General features: G+C 42.5%; 2 protein-coding genes across 6 annotated transcripts in view; one reads left to right on the forward strand and one right to left on the reverse strand.

The window, feature by feature from the left end:
* LOC132399734 (troponin C, skeletal muscle-like) overlaps positions 1-19141 on the reverse strand; it is a 46100-nt gene extending 26959 nt beyond the window's left edge. For both annotated transcript variants that reach the window (XM_059980433.1, XM_059980432.1), the window contains exon 1: positions 19002-19141. The gene's annotated coding sequence lies outside the window, so the exon portion shown is untranslated. The remainder of the gene's footprint in view (positions 1-19001) is intronic.
* An 87-nt stretch (positions 19142-19228) lies between these two features.
* Positions 19229-20909, forward strand: part of ncoa5 (nuclear receptor coactivator 5) — a 40133-nt gene continuing 38452 nt past the window's right edge. For 2 of the 4 annotated variants that reach the window (XM_059980423.1, XM_059980424.1), the window contains exon 1: positions 19229-19366. The gene's annotated coding sequence lies outside the window, so the exon portion shown is untranslated. The remainder of the gene's footprint in view (positions 19367-20909) is intronic. The other 2 variants (XM_059980425.1, XM_059980426.1) reach the window with 2 other exon arrangements.

Below are 20909 nucleotides of genomic sequence, written 5' to 3' on the forward strand. Positions count from 1 at the left end.
CCATGACACATGTCCAGTTTGTGGTCAAGTGAAGAATTGGTGGCAACGCAGTAACGACATAGTCCCACAGATATTCATCTGCATCAGTGCGTTGGATCTTGAAGTTTTCCTTCATTACTGTGTCTCCTACTGGCTGAGGCAAAATTCATCCTCCAAGGATCTAAAGTCATACTTCCTATGGTGACATTGTGACTTTCCAAAGAGTATTGTTCCCATCCCTTGCTATAACCTGTGGCGTTGTTGCTATATAATATGTCTGTCACAGCAATGCATATTGTAAAAAGACTGATTATTCACAGGAAAATAGACAATGAACAATTTTAATAAGTACTGAAACCACAATTTGTAAGCTTCTGTTTTGTCATTTCTTCTAGACAAGATCTGTGGTCTCCCCCTTGATGGCATCTTGATAAATCCATCTCTTTCCCAGTGCTATGCATAACAATAGCATGTGTTGGTGGGTTACTTAAGGATATCCATGTACTCTCATGATATTTACTGACATTGTGAACCCTTTTCAAAGGATAGTTTGAATTATTTTCATGTTGGGGAATGTGGAACTACTCCAACATAAAACCTTCCTTGAACATTATCACCAGTACTCTGTTGGTTATTGTAAAGCTTCCAATACGACACAATTGCACCCTTCCTCTGACCTTTTTCTTTTAGATGCTCATCTGAGATCCAATTTGTAGATCAATTTGTAATAGATTAGTGCCAAACATGTTAAGCAACCAACTAACATACGTAGCACAGATCTCAGTTTTATGCATTTCCCTAGACATGAGGTCTATGAGGTCAATAATCAGATTTGTTGAATCTTCAACAGGCTTCAGAAATTTAACCGCATCCAGTTACCTGGGATGCATCTTGACTAATCTGATTAGTTTGTACCTGATCTTGGTCAGTTTCTCCAGTAATATCCCTTGTTTTCTTTTCTGCTGGAGTGACTGTATCTGGTTTTCAAATTCTGGTATATCTAGGGTGTTGAGCATTGCTACCCCTGATGCATAACCTACTCCCACTAATTCCAATAGTCCTCTTTTCCTTCTATTTTTTATTGGCTTCAAATCACTCTTGCTGGAGAAGTAAATAATCATTTTGTTGCAGGTGAACACCATTCTTTTTCCATTATTTTAGTTAGATTGAAGATCACTTGCCCATGGTACCCTGGCATCAAGGTGACAAGTTCCCTTGTATCTTCTAACACTAATCCTGCCCCATCTGTATTATGCTGGGTCTCACTACATGTAGGCTCTGGTGTAGCCTCCATCACTTGTGTGCTTGGAGTAGAGATTTTTCTTATAGTTTTGAAAACCTGGAAAGGGCCTGTGCCCTGACAAAAACTCTTCTTCTGGTCCTTTAGTGCCTTCCCTATTCTACTCTCCCCGTGTACTATATTCTCCTGTGGGCAATTTATAATGCTGGAAGCAACCCTTGAGAAATGTAAGGGGTGGGGAAACCACCACCCCAGTCAATTTATCTCTTGTGTAGATCACTGCCCCACTCAATATTCACATGAGTGTGATCCCACAGAACTGTAATCCTATCATGGCCATCATTACATGAAGTCTGCTCAATAATTGGATCTACAGACTAACTTATGATTATTCCCTCTGGGATACTGAATAATGTCAGCTTTAGAATTTTATTGCATAGGAACTGTACCTTTGTACCTTCTGGAATACCTGGGATTTTGTCCTTACACATAAAGCCAATATACTACCAATTTTGAGTCCTCCATTTCTCTTTTGTAAGCTTGTCCATTGAGAAGATTTGTTTTTGTTCACTGAGTGTTTTCCAAGCAAAACATCACTCTTGACAAATGTGTAATGGCTATAATAGCTCTGGAGCAAGACTGACCATGGCCCCAGTCATGGTTAATTCCATCGCAAGGAAATACATTATTCTCTTCATGTTGAATTAAACACAAGGGTAATTCCTGCTCTTTTTCCAGTTTACGTGGGTTAAGGTAGGCTTTTATTGTCTGGAAGAAAGCACTAGCAGTAAGTGACCATCACACAACATCCTGGAGACTGAGGAAGTTTCTGTGGCTTCAATTGCCTTTATACCGGGGTCTGTGGGAGGAGCCACAGGAGCAGTCGGGGGGGGGGGGGGGGGGGAGGAGTGTTCAGACAAGTATATGTAGTTTACCACACCTACATCTTCCTCTGCTTTTTTGGGAAACCCATATTGGTTTAGTGGTTTGGGGTTGGTCTTTGTATGCACACACTGCCAGCCTTCTTTCTGCAGCCATGCAAATGTCACTGAGTGTTCTGCAATAATTTGCTGCACCTTCTGATCATTGCTCATCTCCTCTGGTTTTATCCATATTTCACCGATTGTGCATATTCTATCCTGAAATTCTCATGTTGCTATCTGCATGTTGTGTATGTTATTCAGTCCAGTTGACATCAGTCAAACTATACAATTAACTGGGTCAAAATAAAGCCCTGCTTTGGCCATATAATCATTCCCCAGTATACGTTTCTGCTCCCTGTGTAATTCCACCAACACTATTAATGTTCTAAAGCTATATCTCCTATTCTAACTTCTAATGGTACACTCACATGTCCTACTTGTGAATGTCCGGTAAGTCCACTTAGGATATTTTGACCTTGTATCTCACAATTTGCATTATTTATACTAATGCCGTTGACAGTGGTTCGGGATCCTCCAGTGTCCCATAAAAAGCTAACATGGTGGCCCCCGACCCAACCACTCACTGGGGTTCTTCTGGTTTCATCTCACCTCGTGTCACACACCCATGTTGGTGAGGCTTGAAGCTCAGGGTACAACTTCCTGGGTGGTGATTTCTCCATCATGTTATTTTGTGGGCTCCGTCTTTCTGGCCCTTCCAAGAGCAACTGGCATTGCTTTGCATTTTCTTGTCTCAGGTTTGGACATTCTCACTGAATATGTCCCCCTTGACCACAGTTATGGTATTTAGTTATTCCATCTTCAGTTCTCCCTGTTCCTGGCACTGTTCCATTTCCCCTGTCCTTCCTTGCTCCTTGATAGCATCACAGGGAGACTTTGGGATGGGTCCCTTATCCTCATTTCTCCAGACAATTGCCTTACTTTTAATAGGCATCACCTTCCCATTAGAGGGCTTATTTGGTCTTTGTATCTTTTTCCCATGTCCTACTCATTTTCCTCAGTGCCCATGCCTCAGTATGTGTAGGTTCAGAAAGATCAGACATTTCCAATATCTTTTTAGATTCATTGGTACAGTGAGTCACCATTGTCCTCAACCATCTATTTGAGGCTTCTGGTGCTAAATGGTCCTGATCTAATGCTGTTTCATAAACCCCTTCGAACACAGTCCATAAATGGGATGTAAATGCAGTGGGATGTTCACCTCTCCTCTTGTAACATTTGGCTAGCGCATCCACTGGGTCCCCTCAATGCGTTCTTTAATTCCCCACTTGTTCCCCCACCATGTTGTTGAATATCTGACAAACACTTTATAATTAATTTCCTTTCTCGGTGTTGTCTAGCCCATGTATTACTCTATGATGACTAGTTGCTTGGAAAAGCTCTAAAAGTTCTTCTCCGAGCACACATGTCCTGATATCCTTAGAAATATCTTGAAGCTGCTGTACCCCGAACAGTGTGGTGTATGTTATATTCTGATTGTGATTTCCACCCCGGTCCCCCCTCTCTGATAGTAACTAGGGGTGCCAATCACGCAGACGATAGCTCTGGCTCCTGTTGGTTGGGTGTCAGTGGGAAATCCTCGGGAAATGGTGCATGGAATGATCATAATCCTGTCTGGTAGCTAAATCATGCCAATCAATATCTCTATATTCACCTTCTTCCCCTTTTTCATATCCAAAAGCACATATTATTCCTCGCTGAGCAGCATTGGTCCTGCAGCTTTTAAATCTGCTTTAAACTCTTTGCATGCTCCCCAGTGTTACTCTTTCTTTACTGTGCTGATTTCTGAATCACATCATAGCCCTCTTTAAATCACTGCACTGTTTCCTTCATCCTTCCATTTCATTCTTCGCTAGTGCTACTGCTTCCTCGTTTACTTTTTTCTTTAAGTAACTTCTCACACTTCAACTTAAACAGGCTCATATGCATCCAGTCCATACCTCTCTGACCCTGTAAATTATTAAATCTTTTGCTAAAGGTTTCTCTCTCCTTTTGTGACTTTTGTGTTTTACTTCTACCCTCTCTTTCTGCTTCTGCTTTATGCTGACATTAGTTTCCGTTCTGCCTTAGCATTTTGCTGTAATTCTAACAAATCCTCAACTGTTTTTGTAATTGTTTAAACTTCCTGCCCAACAGCTTCCCTTGAGCGATTTTCCACAGGGCATCCCCATCAGTTTTCCCCTCAAGGCCAGAGTGATCGACAGACGCCTCATATTGCCCAACACATATTTCTGGATGTATCCTCTCCAATCAAAACAACTCAAGTCCTTTGGGCTTGCAGAACTTCCTAAATTCTTCATCTCAAAATAGTAACCAGTAACTACCCAGCCCCAGATCTCTCTGCGCCTCACCCATGAAGTCCGACTTGAGTCTCCCGCTCAGCAAAGAGATTTATCCTCGAGCCCACAACAGTGAGGTACAAAGAATTTGTATTTACCGACAAGTGAGTTTTATTGTTCCAACTAAAAAGCACGTGGATTCTCAAATAAATTAGTTGTGTATACCCCACTAGAATTCCCAGACCCTCCATGAACAGTCAAAGAAGAGAGAAGGTATTACCCAGGAAAAGTCTACACTGGCCAGGTGTTCCTTGTGGTTCCCATCTCCACGTGTCCGTGGGGTTCTCCTTTTCTGCGATGGTTGATTTCTGGTTGCCGCAGTGTTATCCCCCCCCCACATATTTGGAGCACCTGATTCTTATAGTGTTCCTCATCGGTTGAACTGGTGAATCTCCATCCCATTGGCTCAAGGTCACCTTCTTACTCATTCTAGTCTAGGCTACAACCAACATTTTTTCATGGTTCTGCCCACCCCAGCCTTGTGTATTTGTGTCTTTCAACTCTGACTGGTCCAAATCAGTTAAATGAGGTGACCTAGATATAGCTTAACAAGATTATAGATTGCTTCTTTAGTAGGTCCGGCACTTTACGTAATATGCAGCTACTGGTCTGAGAATGGTCTTAAGTTTTGTGGGTCATTACCTGAAGCTCCTCGTGTCCACATTCAATTGCTCTGATTAGATTATCCTAGAGCAAGGACCAGTTCAGAGTACACAAAATAGAAGGAAACAAAGACAATTGGTTTGTCTCCTTCCCCTGTCCTGATACATCAAATCCACTAATTGTATACTGTAATTTCTTCTGGTCAACACTCCTTTGGTCAAGTTTGACCATGGATATTGTATCTTAGCTGTCAATGTGACCCAATAGTTGATACGCAGACCAGGGCAGGAGGATATGGAGAGCAAGCTGTTGCCCATGCAGCAGACTCACCCTCTCTAAGCAGCTGATGAATCCAAAGGAACAACAGAGACCAATACAATCTGACCGATACAGCGCCATCGCAGAAGTTGCCATTCAGTGTTGAACTTAATGTAGGACTGCCTTAGGGACTTGGCTCCCGATTTTACTCTGGAGGTTACTCCCGAACCCTTCCCCGTGAGAGGGTATAGCCACAAGATCAGAATTTGCCTTGGCCTCGATGAGTTGTCAACCTAGGCTGATGAGCCCTATCGACCTGAATAGGCCATTCTACCAGAAGTATTCATGCAATACAGCTTGTTTCACCACCTACCCCACTACTTTCTAATCTGGCTACCTTCCCTCTCCACTATGTACTGATGCAGGGTCTCATTGGGCTGGAAGGGCCTGTTCCCATGTTGTCTCTAAATAAAACAAAGAAACTCTCTTGACCTCAGCATCATTAATGTAGACAGAAGAACTCGTGCTGTTACTTCAGATAGTTCTGGGCAAATGGGATCATTAGGATATTAATGATGGGGATTTGATGCTGTTAATGCTAAGATGAAAATAAGAATAGATGGTTAGATACCTGGCATTGGCATGCAATAAATATTGCTTGCTGCTTATTAGTTCATGTCTGAAAAATGTCTAAATGTTATTTTTTCTGAGGAATGGAATTGACCAATATGCAATCATGGGCTTCAATTATACTAGTGCCCAAAAAATACACGGTAACCTGCCTCAATGACTACCATCAGTAGAACCTAGATCCACTGTGATGAAGTGCTTCGAGAAGATGGTCAGGAAGCATATCAGCTTCTGTCTGTGGAGTGATCTGATTCTGCTCCAATTTGTCTATTGACATAGCAGGTCAGCAGCAGATGTCATTTCATTGGCCCTTTACTCAGATCTGGAACACCTGGACAATAAAGATGCACGTCAGGATGTTCTTCATTGACTACAGCTCAGCATTCAACACTATCATCTCCTTGAAACTCATTGCTAAGCCCCAAGACCTGGGCCTTGATACCTCCTTATGCAACTGGATACTTGGTTTTCTCACTGACAAATCCAGTAAGTATGGATTGACAACAAAATCTCCTCTACAATCACCACCAGCATAGGTGCACCACAAGGCTATGAGCTTAATCCCCTGCTCTACACACTTTATACCTATCATTTAGTGACTAAGAACAGCTCCATTGCCTTACTTGAGTTTGCTGATGACACCACTGTTGTTGGCCCTATCAAAGGTGGTGATGAATTGGGATATAGGAAGGAGATTAAAAATCTGATTGAGTGATACAACAACAACAATCTGTCACTCAATGTCAGCAAAACCAAAGAGCTGATTATTGACTACAGGAGGAAGAAGCTGGAGGTCCATGAGTCAGTCCTCATAGGGATTCAAAGGTGTGAGGGTCAGAAACTATAAATTCTTTGGCATTATCATATCAGAGGATCTATTCTGGAACCATCAGGTATGTGCCAGGACAGAGGCAGCATGACAGTGCCTTCTTAAAAGTTTAGTTAGATTTAGCATGATACCAAAAACTTTGACAAACTTTTTTCGATGCACAGTAGGGAGTATCCTAACTAGTTGCATCATGGCCTGGTAGGGAAACACCAGTGCCCCAGAATGAAAAAAAAACCTACCAAAAGTGGTGGATACAGCTCAGTCCATCCTGGACAAAGCTCTCCCCAAATTTGAGCAACTTACATAGAACACAGCCGTAATAAAGCAGCATCCATCATCAAAGACCCTCACAATCCAGGTCACACTCTTCTTGCTACATCATTGGAAAGGGGATACAGAAGTCTTGGGCTCTACACCACCAGATTGAGGAACAGTTATTACCCTACAACCATGTGGCTCCTGAACTGACATGCATGACTTCACTCATCACATCACTGAACCAATTCTATAACCTATAGACTCACTTTCAAGGACTCCTTACAACTCATGTTCTAGCATCTTTGTTTTATTTACACAATTTGTCTTCTTTTACACATTTGTTATTTGTCATTCTTTATGTATAGTTTATCATAAATTATATTGTAATTCTTTATTTTTCCTGAAACGCCTGCAATAAAATGAAATCTTGAGGTAACATATGGTAATGTATATGTACATTGTTTGATAACACATTTACTTTGAACTTTGAATCATCAATGAATATCTCCACTTCAAACCATAATAGATGGAAAGTCATTTATAAAGTATCTGAAGAGAATTATACTGAGGACACTGCCTTGAAGAGCTCCAATAGTAATGTTCTGTGGATGAGACAATTACATTCTATCAACCCAAACCACCTTCCATTGGTTGCCACCAGCCAGTGGATAGACATTAATGAGGTCACCTCCAGCCATGGCAATTTTAACTGTGGTTTCCATTGACCAGTTTTGTTGATGCTACAATCTGTCAAGTACAGCTTTGAGGTCAAGGGCAGTCCACCTCTGTTCAGTACTGATGCTCATATTTGAGTCAAGTCGATAAAGAGATCCAGTCTGACCTCTGGTAGGATGCCATGGTAACAGAGCAGTTAACATTTCGCTATTACAGCTTGGAGGATTCCGGAGTTCAGAGTTCAATTCTGGCGTCATCTGTAAGGAGTTTATATGTTTTCCCTGTTAATACATGTTTTTTTTTCCTGGGTGTTCTGGTTTCATCCCACAGTCCAAAGAAGTACTGGTTATTAGGTTAATTGGTCATTGTAAAATGTCTTGTAATTAGGCTAATTTCAAATCAGAATCAGTATCAAGTTTATTATCACCAGCATGTGTCATGAAATTTAACTTAGCAGCAGCAATTCAATGCATTACATAATATAGAAGAGAAAATAATAACAACAAATAAATCAATTACAGTATACATATATTGAATAGATTAAAAATTGTGCAAAAAACAGAAATAATATAATTAAAAAAGTAGTGTTCACAAGTTCAATGTCCATTTAGGAATCAGATGGTAGAGGGGAAGAAGCTGTTCCTCGATTACTAAGTGTGCGCCTTCAGGCTTCTGTACCTCCTACCTGATGGTAACAGTGAGAAAAGGGCATGCCATGGGTGTTGGAGGTTCTTAATAATGGACACTTTCTTTCTGAAACACCACTCCTTGAAGATGTCCTGGGTACTTTGTAGGCTAGTACCCCAGATGGAGCCAACTAAATTTACAACCCTTTGCAGCTTCTTTCCGTCCTGTGTAGTAGCCCCCTCTCCCCCATATCAGACAGTGATGCAGCCTGTTAAAATGCTCTCCACAGTACATCTATTGAAGTTTTTGAGAATGTTTGTATGACATACCAAATCCCTTAAAAATCCTAATGAAGTATAGGCACTATCTTGCCTTCTTTATAACTGCATCGATATGTTGGGACTGGTTTAGATCCTCAGATCTTGACCCCCCCCCACCGGAACTTGGAACTGCTCACTCTCTCCACTTCTGATCCCACTATGAGGATTGATATGTGTTCCTTTGTCTTACCCTTCCTGATGTCCACTATCAGCTCTTTCGTCTTACTGACATTGAGTGCCAGGCTGTTGCTGTGACACCACTCCACCCGTTGGCATATGTCGCTCCTGTATGCCCTCTCATCACCATCTGAGATTCTACCAGCAAGGGTTGTATCATCAGCAAATTTATAGATGGTATTTGAGCTATACCTAGCCACACAGTCATGACTATAGACAGAGTAGAGCAGTGGGCCAAGCACACACCTGAAGTGCAGCAGTGTTGATCGTCAGCGAGGAAAGGTCATCACCCAGGAGATGTGGTCTTCTGGTTCAGAAGTCAAGGGTCCAATTGCAGAGGGAAGGACAGAAGCCCAGGTTCTGTAACTTCTCAATCAGGATTGTGGGGATGATAGTATTAAATACTGAACTGTAGTAAATGAACAGCATCCTGACAGATAGTCATTAAGGCAGCTCACATTATTCTTCTTAGGCACTGGTATGATCATTGCCCTTTTGAAGCAAGTGGAGCTTCCACGTGTAGCAGTGAGGGGTTGAAAATAGGTGGGTTGCTGGGTTGGAAGGACTTGTTCCACACTGCATTTCTAATAAAAAAAATTAATACCATCTCAGATATTTTCATTGGCTGACATTGGTGTTCCTAGAGATTTGGCAGGTTACTCATTAGCTTTACAACTTTTTGAATTGTTGCAATATCATGGGCCCCGCTTTACCTTGGCTTTTTAATTACAGTTGTTGAAGCCAAATGATTCTTATTATTTTCTTGGAAAATAGCTTTCGTTCATCTTCAAAGACCATCTTAAACTTCGCCTCTCCACTCTATCATAGTTTACTTACAAGATTCAATTTCTCAGCAATAGACAAATAGGGAGTGGTAACCTAGTGAAGCTATGATAGGCATACATGCATGCTAAACTGCAAAACAGGTTGAAATAGATGGAGCCAAGCAAGATCTCAAACAATGGATCAAATCAAAAATTTATCTAGTCAAGTATGGTAATGGACGATCAAACAACCAAGAGGAGGATGGAGGCCAATGGTCATTCCCTTTATCCACAAAGGCAAGACCCAGCATGTGAATGCTAAGGACAAGTCTTTAACAATCTATCCTTGTTCAGCCAAGCAGACTGAGGTGGCATTGCTTTACAGTGCAATCATCAATTGGGGTTTAATTCCTACTGTTGTTTTTAAGAAGTTTGCACATTCTCCCTGTGACTGCGTGGGTATGTTTAGGGTTAGTGAGTTGTTGGCACAGGAAGTGTGGTTACTTGTACGGGCTGCCCTCAGCTCAATCCATGCTGATTTGTTTTGACATACACATGCTTCACTGCATGTTTCAGTGTTTTGATGTACGTGTGACAAATAAAGCATCTTTATCTTTCAATTAATAACCCAGAGATTACTAACATCCAGGTGCTGCTTCTAGATTAGTTCCTACTTCTAGCTATTCATTGAGGAACACCTTTTTTCCATTCTATCTAATATGTTTTAATATGGACCTTATGTTTTCCAAACTCCCTTTTAATCCCAATATTGTGTTACGAAATTCCCGTAACTGGATCACTTACCAGCAAAGATAGAGAGGTCCGTTGAAGTCTGATGGTACTATTTTTAAAAGTCTTTATTTATAATGGGGCACAATAAGATTAATACAGACATTCAGATAATATACTTCGTCAACACTCAATCTAAAAAAACGCGGGTATCATAATAATCATCAATTAAGCAATAGCTCTATCATTTGTCTAGGGGATATTGTATTGTCCGGTGGAAAGATAAAAGTCACTGTCCTTTCAAGCTGCAGCTCTTTGGGTTAAAGAGAGACGGTTTTAAACTTGCCCGGGTCTTTTATGAGGCCAATCCGTTGAATCGGGGGAGTTGGTTCCCCGTTGTTAGTTCCAAGTCGTTTTCCGTGGTACCAGCCACCAGACCCCAGGCAAGGGAACCGAACACACGTGGCTTCCTTCAAATGGCTTCCCGCTATTACGGGATTGCTAGTGTTTCTTCTGGTGCGTCTGAAGGGGTTGTTCCCCAGACCCTCTTTTATACTTCCTCACGGGGTCTCAGATGTCAATCAGGTTGGGATGATGCAATCCCTCAACCAGCCCACTCTGGTCATCCCCCGAGGGGCTTCAATGAATAATACAGTACTCAATACACAACTTGGTCTTCTGGAGACAATGGCCATGTCCCGTAGCTTTACCTCGCTATGGGGGGAGGGGGGGGGAAAGAGAGAGAAACGTGACATCCTGCACGTCTCTCTCTCATTTCCTGGGTCTCCTGACCCAAATCAATAGTGATCTTGCGATTCTCACAAAGGGGGGGGGCTACCCCGCATCCTTTGGCCCCTCAGAGCTGTGGTACATTCATAACAATTGGAACTGCATAGGGCACTGGTTTGAACAAATCTGTGATCAAAGTATTCCTTATCACTTTTAGATATTAATTGACTCTTCTACTTTGACAATCTTCCTCCTTGACCTCTACATTGTACCAATCATATTTATCAGTGACAACAGGACTCATGGTTTCAACGTTTATGTGACAAATAAAGCTAATCAAGGTAATCTTTCAAATGATCAAACTCTCTTTTCTCCTGAGATCGTCATAATCCCAGGAGCAAATCTGCAGCCTCTTCAGTTTACTTTACATGACATCATGAAAATGGCTGAGACCACAGGTTGCGGGACAACGGTAGAGTGTAGCACTGAAGCAACGCAGACAAAATGCTGGAGTAACTCAGCATGCCAGGCAGCATCTATGGAAAAGAGTAAACAGCTATTGTATTGGGCTGTGGCCCTTCATCAAGACCTGATGATGGGTCTCTGCCCAAAACATGAAACTGTTTACTCTTCTCCATACATGCTGCGTTCCTCCAGCATTTTATGTGTGTTGCTTTGGTTTTCCAGCATCTGGCAAATTTTCTCATGTTAGTGTAGCACTGAAGACCTGTACTCCAGAACTAGCTCTGCTTCTAGCTAAATTATTCCAGTACAGTTATCACAGCAGCATCAACCTTCCCATGTGAAAGTAGGCTGTGTATTGTGTGGCAAGTGACTCACATCAGGCTTTTCCAGCAATTACAATGTACAAGTCAAGACCTGATGATGGGTCTCAGCCCAAAATGTGGCATACTCTCCAACAGCTTGGCTGAGTGCAGCTCTGTTAACTCACATAAAACCTGGCAGAAGACAGGGCAAAGCACATCCTTTGATTGGTATTCCAACTACTGTACACTCTAATACATTCACAGGGGCTGTAAGGTGTATCAACTTAAAAGTATATTGCATTTTCTTTCCTTGGCAGCTCTAAAACCTGCATTTTCTACCAGCAAGAAGGACCAGAGACATGGGAACACTACCACTACACCCTATCCCTGTTATATGCGTCTTCTGACAATGCGGATTCATAGTTAAGCGAAGAACCTATTTCTACCAACTTCTTATATGCATCCAAAACTCAGAAGTGCGAGGAGCACTTCTTTCCCACCAATACAAGTCACGTGTGCACACCTCACAGTCTCACTCCCGCCAGTCTCACATTGGTTTTGGCAACATGTGAATGTGTGATCTTGCACTCTTAAACTTTTGTTGTTTTTACCTATGGTGCAGTGATTTTGTGTTTGAAATATTTACATATGCCTCCTAAGCATCTGATGTCCAGTCCTGGGCCATCAGCCAAGCAACAGAGGGTGTGCACACCCTCAAGGGGTTTCCTGCCTTCACTGCAGCTGTCCAGGATTGTGTGGCCCTGAGCCGTAAAATTGGTGGGGAAGGATTCTCAGATCTCGAGACTGCTGACGGGGTAGAACTCCTGGATTCTCATGATGAGGAATTAAGTGTGGATGTCCTTCTGCGTTTAACTCAGACTGAATGTGATAACAATGAAGAAGAAAGTGTCGAGTTGCAGGTGAAGGATTTTACGGTGAGGCAACTGGCAGAATTTTTTAAGCCTGCGGAACACTTGGCACAAATGGTGATGGACAAGGACCCAAGTTTAGAACAGAGTCAGCATTTCAGTTGTTCCCTGCAGTCAAGCCTTCATCCCTACGAGCAAACTTATGCTGAAAAACAAAATGCTGCCAAGCAAACACCCCTCACCACTTTCTTTCAACTGGTGCCATCTCCTGCTGCTGGCAGTACTGAGAGTTCTATGAGTCTTCCTTCACCCCTTGCTGCTCTTGATAATCCTGACGACATACAACCGTCCACCTCATCCATGTAAAGCTGCCCGACATCATAACAACCACTCATCTCCCAGAGCAAACACACCTGCCACGTGGTTGGTGAGTACTGTATACCCTACTATGTTAACTTCCTATGATTTATTATATTGAATATACCTTAAATTGATGAAATATAATACAAATGTTGCCTCGTGGTACTGCTTTTGTGTTGTATTGGTATGAAAATGTGAATAAGTTACAGATAAAACATATTTAGGAAGCCCTCCAGAGTGCATCCCTATTTTCTCCATTTAAATAATTATTCACATTATGCATCGACTGTTAGGAACGTATCCCCTGCATATAATGAGGATAGGGTGTACGTGGATGGGAAGGGAATGGAAAGATATGGTTCAGGTGCGAATTGACAGGACTAGGTAGAATAATAATTTGGCATAGATACAGGTAGTCCCCGAGTTATGCACGTCCGATTTATGGACAACTTGTACTTACGAACCAAGGAAGGAGAACGCCGCCCACCATTTTAAGTTGGATCACGACTCCGTCTGCCATTTTAAGTCATTGCCGTTGACACTGTGTTGAATGTTTAACTTTGTATTTGGCTTAAATTTTTCTTAGTAAGATTCACCCTGACGACAACCCCCCCCCAAAGTCAGGTCGGCTGGTGGTGCAGTGAGATCAGTGCTGGGCTGGAGAATGGAGTTTCCCGAGTTCGATCCAGTAATAGACCATTCCCATGCCGGGTTGATGTTGATCTAGTGACTCCGTACCATCCCTGCTGGGTTGATGTCGAGCTTGCAACTCGACCTAAAAAAAACACTGCCACCTCCAGTTTAAATTCCCATGCTGAATATTGTGGACGATAAAATCCCCAAACCCAGCACAGCCCCCATTTGTCACATTTAACCTGTCTCAATGTGGTGGTCCTTAGGACCCAGTGGATCTTGGGAGCCGGCACAGCTCGGGAGCTGGCAGCGGCAGTGTTTCTGTTCCATTGACGGGAAGGAATCGCGATTGAAAATAAAGTGGAAATAATAAAGCGTTTGGAAAGAGGTGAAATGCCATCGGTCATTGGAAAACCATTAGGCTACAGTCGGTCAACGTTGGAACAATTTTAAAGGATAATGGATAAAGTGAGAATCATGGAATATTTGAAAGGTACTGCCCTAATGAAAGCTACAATTATTACTAAGCAATGCAGTGGTTTAATTATTGGAATACATACATTTCTTAAGTGTTTTATATGCATAAAGGTAAAATATATACTATATACTAAGACAAATGTTTGATTAACTGACGCTAAATAATACCGGATGTACTTGTTCCAACTTCCATACAAATCCGACTTAAAGATGGATTCAGGAACGGAACTCGTATGTAACCCGGGGACTGCCTGTACATGGGCTGAAGGGTCTGTTTCTGTGCTGGAGTGCTCTGACTCTATATTCCTCTTCAAGTTGCACACCATTCACTTATCATAACTACATCCTAATCCCTTCTTAATAGTATTAAGGGATTATTTTCACCAGGATGAGAGCGATTTTAGCAGGCAGTTCACAACGACCTTTTTTGAGGACATTTTGAGAACCGAATAAAATAGTCTGTAATGTCTGAAAGTATTCTACCTGTATATGATTTCTAAAATGCAGTCAGATAAAACTGGAACAGCTGTTGGTATGGGTGACAGCAAGGAATGGAATTATCAAGCAACGGAAAGGAGTGGAATCTCTAAACAATGAACTGAAATACTGAACTGTGTAACTCTAACACTGAACTGGTTGCAGTGTTAACTGTCTAAGTGCTACACTAGTGCAAGAAGAAAGAGAAAAGCTGTTCAATGTGAGGGACATAACTTAATGACAAGATAAAAATTGATATTCTTCAATATTCAAAACAGAAACCATCATGCAGGTAATATACTGCATATTACATAGAAACAATGCAGCTATATGAATCCATACTGACCTGTGGATAGTCTGTCTCAATCTGCCACAAGTCCAAAGAGATCTTTAAACATTGTGGAAAGCTCAGTAAAAGAAAATGTATATATTTAAGATTGGTTCATCCATTCACAAATAGTTAGCTTAGTTGATAAATATGATTTATTATTATATTAAATTTGACTCTCAGCCTATCCTTTACACATTGCTTGGAAGTTAAATGATATTGTTCTGCCTACTTTGGTGATACACAAGTGAAAATGAACTTGGCACATGACAAAAATATGGTTGCTGTGGTCTCATGGTAACTCCAAACATTTTACTTCGATTCCCTTCACAATAAAGCCATCCGCTGGGCGGAGGAGCAAACCTTACATTCCGTCTGGGTGGCCACCAAGCTGGTGGCATGAACATCAACTTCTCCTTCTGGTAAAAATAAATCCTCCTCCTCCCCTTCTTCTATTCCCTCTTCTGACCTGTCCCTAGGTCCCCGCTTCTCCTTCCCTTTCTCCTATGGTCCCCTGTCCTCTCTTATCAGATTCCTTCCTCTCCTGTCCTTTACCTTTCCTACCCACCTGGCTTCACCTCTCATCTTCCAGCTATCCTCCTTCCCCACCCCTCCCCCACATTTTTATTTTGGTATTTCCCCTCTTTCTTTCCAGTCCTTAAGAAGGGTCTCAGCTTGAAACATCAACTGTTTATTCTTCTCTATAGATGTTGCCTGACCTGCTGAGTTCCTACAACATTTTGTGTGTGATGCTTTGGATTTCCAGCATCTGCAGAATTTCTTGTATTTATGATTTGTCACTCTGAAAAGCTGGTCAGGCACCCCCAATTGTGAGCTGTCCCGATGCATCAAATGAGAATTGCATGAAGTTAAATCACACCTCAGGCAATGTTCTTTCTGGAGGTCCATGGGGAATTTTCCTAGGAACAGGCTTCATCAAGCAAATAAGGCAAATAAATCTTCACAGTGCAGCACTGAACTGGAACATGATAGAGGTATTTTATACCTCTTATTCCACCCCTAGACCTAATTCTCCCTCCCCTCTCTCCTCCCACCATCTCTTTCTATTTGATCCCTGGTCCCCATTACCCTCTTCTGACCCCTGCCTCGCCCCAGCTCTATCTCCTGCCATGTCTTCACTACCCCCACTCCCCATACTTCCTCTTCCCTGATACTGCCTGGCCTTTGTACTCCAGTGCTCACACTTGCTCAGAGCCTTTTTTTTCCCTATTGCTTCTACTCTGTGTCTTACCTTTTTGACATTAATGACACTTCCTTGTGTCTCCAATACTCCCCTTCCTCATGGTCAACCTCTTTGGGACTTCTACCACCCTTGACCTTTTTTGATTGTCGCTGTGACATCAACTGAATTGACTTCCCCACTCTCATCATTCACTTCCAAGCAGAACCTGACTGACTGTGTGTACTAACCCTAAACTAGTCATCAAACCACCAGACGAGGGTGGTGCCACTGTCGATTGGCAGATTGACCGGACCAGGAGTCAACTCTTGTACACCGTGTACCTACTCTATCAACGAATTTCAAGCCCTTGCCTCATGCACCTCCGCATACCAAACCTACCAATAAATATTAGGCCCCTGCCTCATACACCTCCTCATACCTATCCTATCTGTGATCCTCAGGTCTTTGCCTCATAATCCTTGTCATAGATAATGATGTCCCGAAGGCTCTTCAGAAGTCAAGAATGAGACACAGGTCTTATGTTTACAGCCATTTTATTAGCTATTCATTACAGAACAGGTCAGACAAGGTCAGTCTGTACTAGCAAGGCAAGTGATACAAAAGCAAGAAGGTAGAGGAAAGGCAAGTAAAGCCAAAGAACAGACCAATGACATCCACTAAACATTTATAGACAAATAGATCATGATACAAAAAGCTAAATCAAGAAAAAAAATAACAAATAGTAATTGAAAACCTAATCCAACATACCCAACCATTGCACATCAGACCCCTGCCTCATACACCTTCTTGTACCCACCCTACCAATGAATGCCAAACTCCTACATCTCATACACCTTCTCATATGCACCTTACCAATGAACATCAGGCCACTGCTTCCCAAGTCGAAACAGATTGATCCACCGAGACTGCTCCACCTTTCAACCGTGTCTGTTTTAGTTCTTTTACTCAACCCCATCCTCCCCACTTCTCCCAATAACCATAAATCCCCATACTAATCAAGAATGTATCAACTTTTACCTCAAATTGACTATATGACCTAACCTCCGCAGCCCTTTCTGACAAAGAATTCTGCAGATTCATCACTCTCTGGCTGAAGAAGTTCCTCCTCACTTCACTATTAGTATGTCCATTGCTTTGGCCTACTTTTGTCCCACTGAAGTTATCTCCTTGTACATTGACTATTTCATCCCCTTGTCTAGTACCTTACAACCCACATATGGGGCACCTCGCATGTTCTTGTTCTTTTGTCAAATTTCAATTCCCTGGCTCCCATTGCCCCATCTTCACCAGGGATGTCCACTCCTTTATAACCTCCATTCTTCATCAAGGTTGTTCAAAAAGGTTCATTTATTATCAAAGCAAGTATCCATATACAACTCGGAAATTTTGATTCTCCAGATAGCCACAAAACAAAGAATATAAAGTCATTCAGAGAGAAACATCAAACCCAACTCTCCCATACAAAAAGGAATGGCATCAACCCCCACTCCCCTCGCACAAAATGGAACTGGAACATTGACCCCCCCCCCCCAAAAAAAAACCTTCCCCTGCACAAATATAACTAACAGAACATCAACCCTCAAACCCCCTTCCCTCACACAACAAAACGGAAAAGGAACAGGCAACAAAAAAAAAACCATAATATAAAAACTACAAGTCTGAAATATTCCACATTCCTTAAATCCAATAGACCAATTCATAAATGCAGAACCATGATATCACTGACAGTCATCGAAAGAGAAGGGGCACTACATGAATACAGAGGCCTACCTGCCTGCCACAGCGACAGGCCGCTCAGCGATCAAAAGGAAGGCACTGAATTCTTATTCGCCTCTGCACTTGCCTTCATGTCTCAATCTTCATCAATGCTTTATTTAGAAGGCTGTAAAACCCTTCACTTCTTTCATCAACAAATATCCAATCAGTTCTACTACATTAACACTCTCGTCCATCTACCAGAACATGTTCTTGCCCTGACAGCTTCTCTTTTTATAGCCCTTACTTCATACCAATCAAAGGTGTGGCCATGTGACACAGTCCCAGTCCCAAGCCATCTCTGTTACCACTCCCCAAACTTTTCCCTGTTGCAATGACAACTGCATTGGTGTTGCTTCCAGCATTCACACAGAACTTCTGTACTTTATCAACTTCTTTCCTACCCTCAAATTCACAGATCATTTTTGACAAATCTCTCCCTTTTCTATTCTCCATCTCAAACAAGCTATCAACTGATATTTAGAAAAAAGTGGACCCAACGGGTTGAGTCCATACCCCACCCATCATGTACTTTTCCAAACTTCTCTTAAATTTTGCAATTGAACCCTCATCCATCACTTCCTCTGGCAGCTTGTTCCACACTTACGTCACCCTCAGTGAAAAACTCCACCTCAGGGTTCCTTTAACTATACAACCTTTCCCCCTTAACCTACAACCTCTAGTTCTACTCACTCTACCTCAGTGAAAAAAGGCTGTTTGCATTTATGCTATCTATACCCTTCATATTTTTGTAAACCTCTACCAAATCACCCATCATTCTCCTATAATCCATGGAAAAACATTCCTAACCTATTCAATCTTTCCCTATAACTCAGGTCAAGTCCCAGCAACATCCTTGTAAATGGTCTCTGTACTTTTTCAATCTTATTTATATCAGTCCGGTCACAATGTGACCAGAACTGCACAAAATACTCCAAATTAGGCCCCAGCAAAGTCTTACACAATTTCATCATAACATCCCAACTCCTATACTCGACGATTCGAGCCGAGATCCATCATTAGAAATCCTCACCATGACTCGAAATGTCGATTGTTTATTTCCTTCCATAGGCGCTGCCTGACGCGCTGAGTTCCTCCAGCTATACGCGTTGCTCAAGATTTCCGAAGTCACTTCTGTGTTGCTGGCCTAACACTCAGGCGCCCAGCATGTCGTCTCCCGAATATTCTGCCGCCTCCTGCGCACGTGAACAGCCGGGACAGCTCCCGCCCAGTGGGCGGCGCACGCGCAGACAGGGTGGCTTCGGAACTGCGCTCCGCCAGTGACGCATGCGCGAAAAGAAGCGGCGGATCGCAGACAGTCGTTGCTGTCCGGAGAAGGAAGCACCCGCAGCAAAGTCAGCGCCAAAAAGTGCGAGTGAAACTTCACGTCGGATAACGGTAAGGGATCAGCGGGGATTCTGAGGGATGAGCCGGCGGTGGGGGCCGGTCGCGGTCGCACACAGAATCCTAACGCGTTCCTTCGGACAAAGAGCTGCCGCCGCTCAACATGGCGGAGGCGAGGCCGAACCCCGGGGCCTCCGCTGGGGCTGCCGCCCGCCTCGACGAAAACCAGCCGGTGCTCGAGAGGGAGATTGGCGGCTGAGGTGTGGTGGGGAATCGATAACAGAAGCCAGGGACCGCGCTGCTCCAGCAATATGCCGGGGAACGCATCCTGAAGGGCAGAGCGCCTTAAAATGGCGGCGGGAAGAGGTGGGGGAGGTGCTTCCTTAGGTGTCGGCTTCCGCCCGCTTCTGTGGCGAAGTATAAAACCTTTCATTCTCGTGACTAACTCGAAACACTCACACATCATTTTGCATCTGACTTAATAAAGGAAACTGAAATCTGGGGTGTCTTCAAAATTCCCGCACTAGCACAGTACACGCACTTGAAGCATCTAAGGGTCGGGTTTATGGCCGCCCGCATTTATTCAATCAGCTACGCAATTTACCTGCAGATTCTTGATATCCAGCCTAGGTTATAGCCGAAGGGAAAACTCTACTCGCCCGAAATCTTCTGTCGGGGCAAGGAGGGCCCCATGTATACACATGGACCTATAAATTATTTATAGACTCAAACCAGATCACACCACGAAAAGGCATCTGTCGGAAATATATTACTAAGATCTCATTATTCTTTTTGTGTGATTGATTTGGAATTGCTTCCTATTTGGATTCAGCTTCACCAGGAACATGCGCTGTAAGGCAGTATCCCATTTGTGGAATCAACGCCAATCGGGGAGAAAGAAGTTGGGTGCGCTACCTTTCCCACAAGTTAGGAAAAGGGTGCTTACGTTCACTTAGAGGGAAGGTTTTGGAACAATAATATAACAAGGGTCTTGGGTCGTTGGACCAAAGTGATTGCTGGTGTGAATTTGTGAAGAAACGTCCATGTGGCAATGTGACAACGGTGAAGGTATTGAGTGGAGAAGAGCCTAATCAGATTGAAGTATGACAACTCAAAATACAGGATGGGTTTAGTGGCTCATCCTCACCCTAGGATGAAGTTTAGTTGATCCAAAGTTGCCTCTGCTATTATAACAATTCCCAACCAAAGAACAGGAGTATTGTTTTCTCCTCATTTAACAAATTTAATCCGTTTATAACAATAAAATTTGAAACTGAATTTGTACTGCTGGTGTATTTCATTTATCTATTATTGTGCTAATTGTGAATTAATTATGACCAGAGTAAGATAACCTATGCACAAACAACTGCAACTCAACTGTTTTTAAAATGAGCATTTTATCAATTTATGCATTTATTTCATCAATTTATATATTTATTATGCATTGATCTCTTGGAAAAATACATTTTCTCCAATAAACTTAAAATTCATTTTGGTGCTTTATTTTCCGCACAGTACATTTTTCTGTGGAATTCTGCTTTAATTGTGTTCACTTAAAAAGTGCAGGTGTGAGCTTGCAGCAGTTGAGAAAAGTTCT

This window comes from Hypanus sabinus, chromosome 9, assembly GCF_030144855.1.
Source record: "Hypanus sabinus isolate sHypSab1 chromosome 9, sHypSab1.hap1, whole genome shotgun sequence".
NCBI lineage: Eukaryota > Metazoa > Chordata > Chondrichthyes > Myliobatiformes > Dasyatidae > Hypanus > Hypanus sabinus.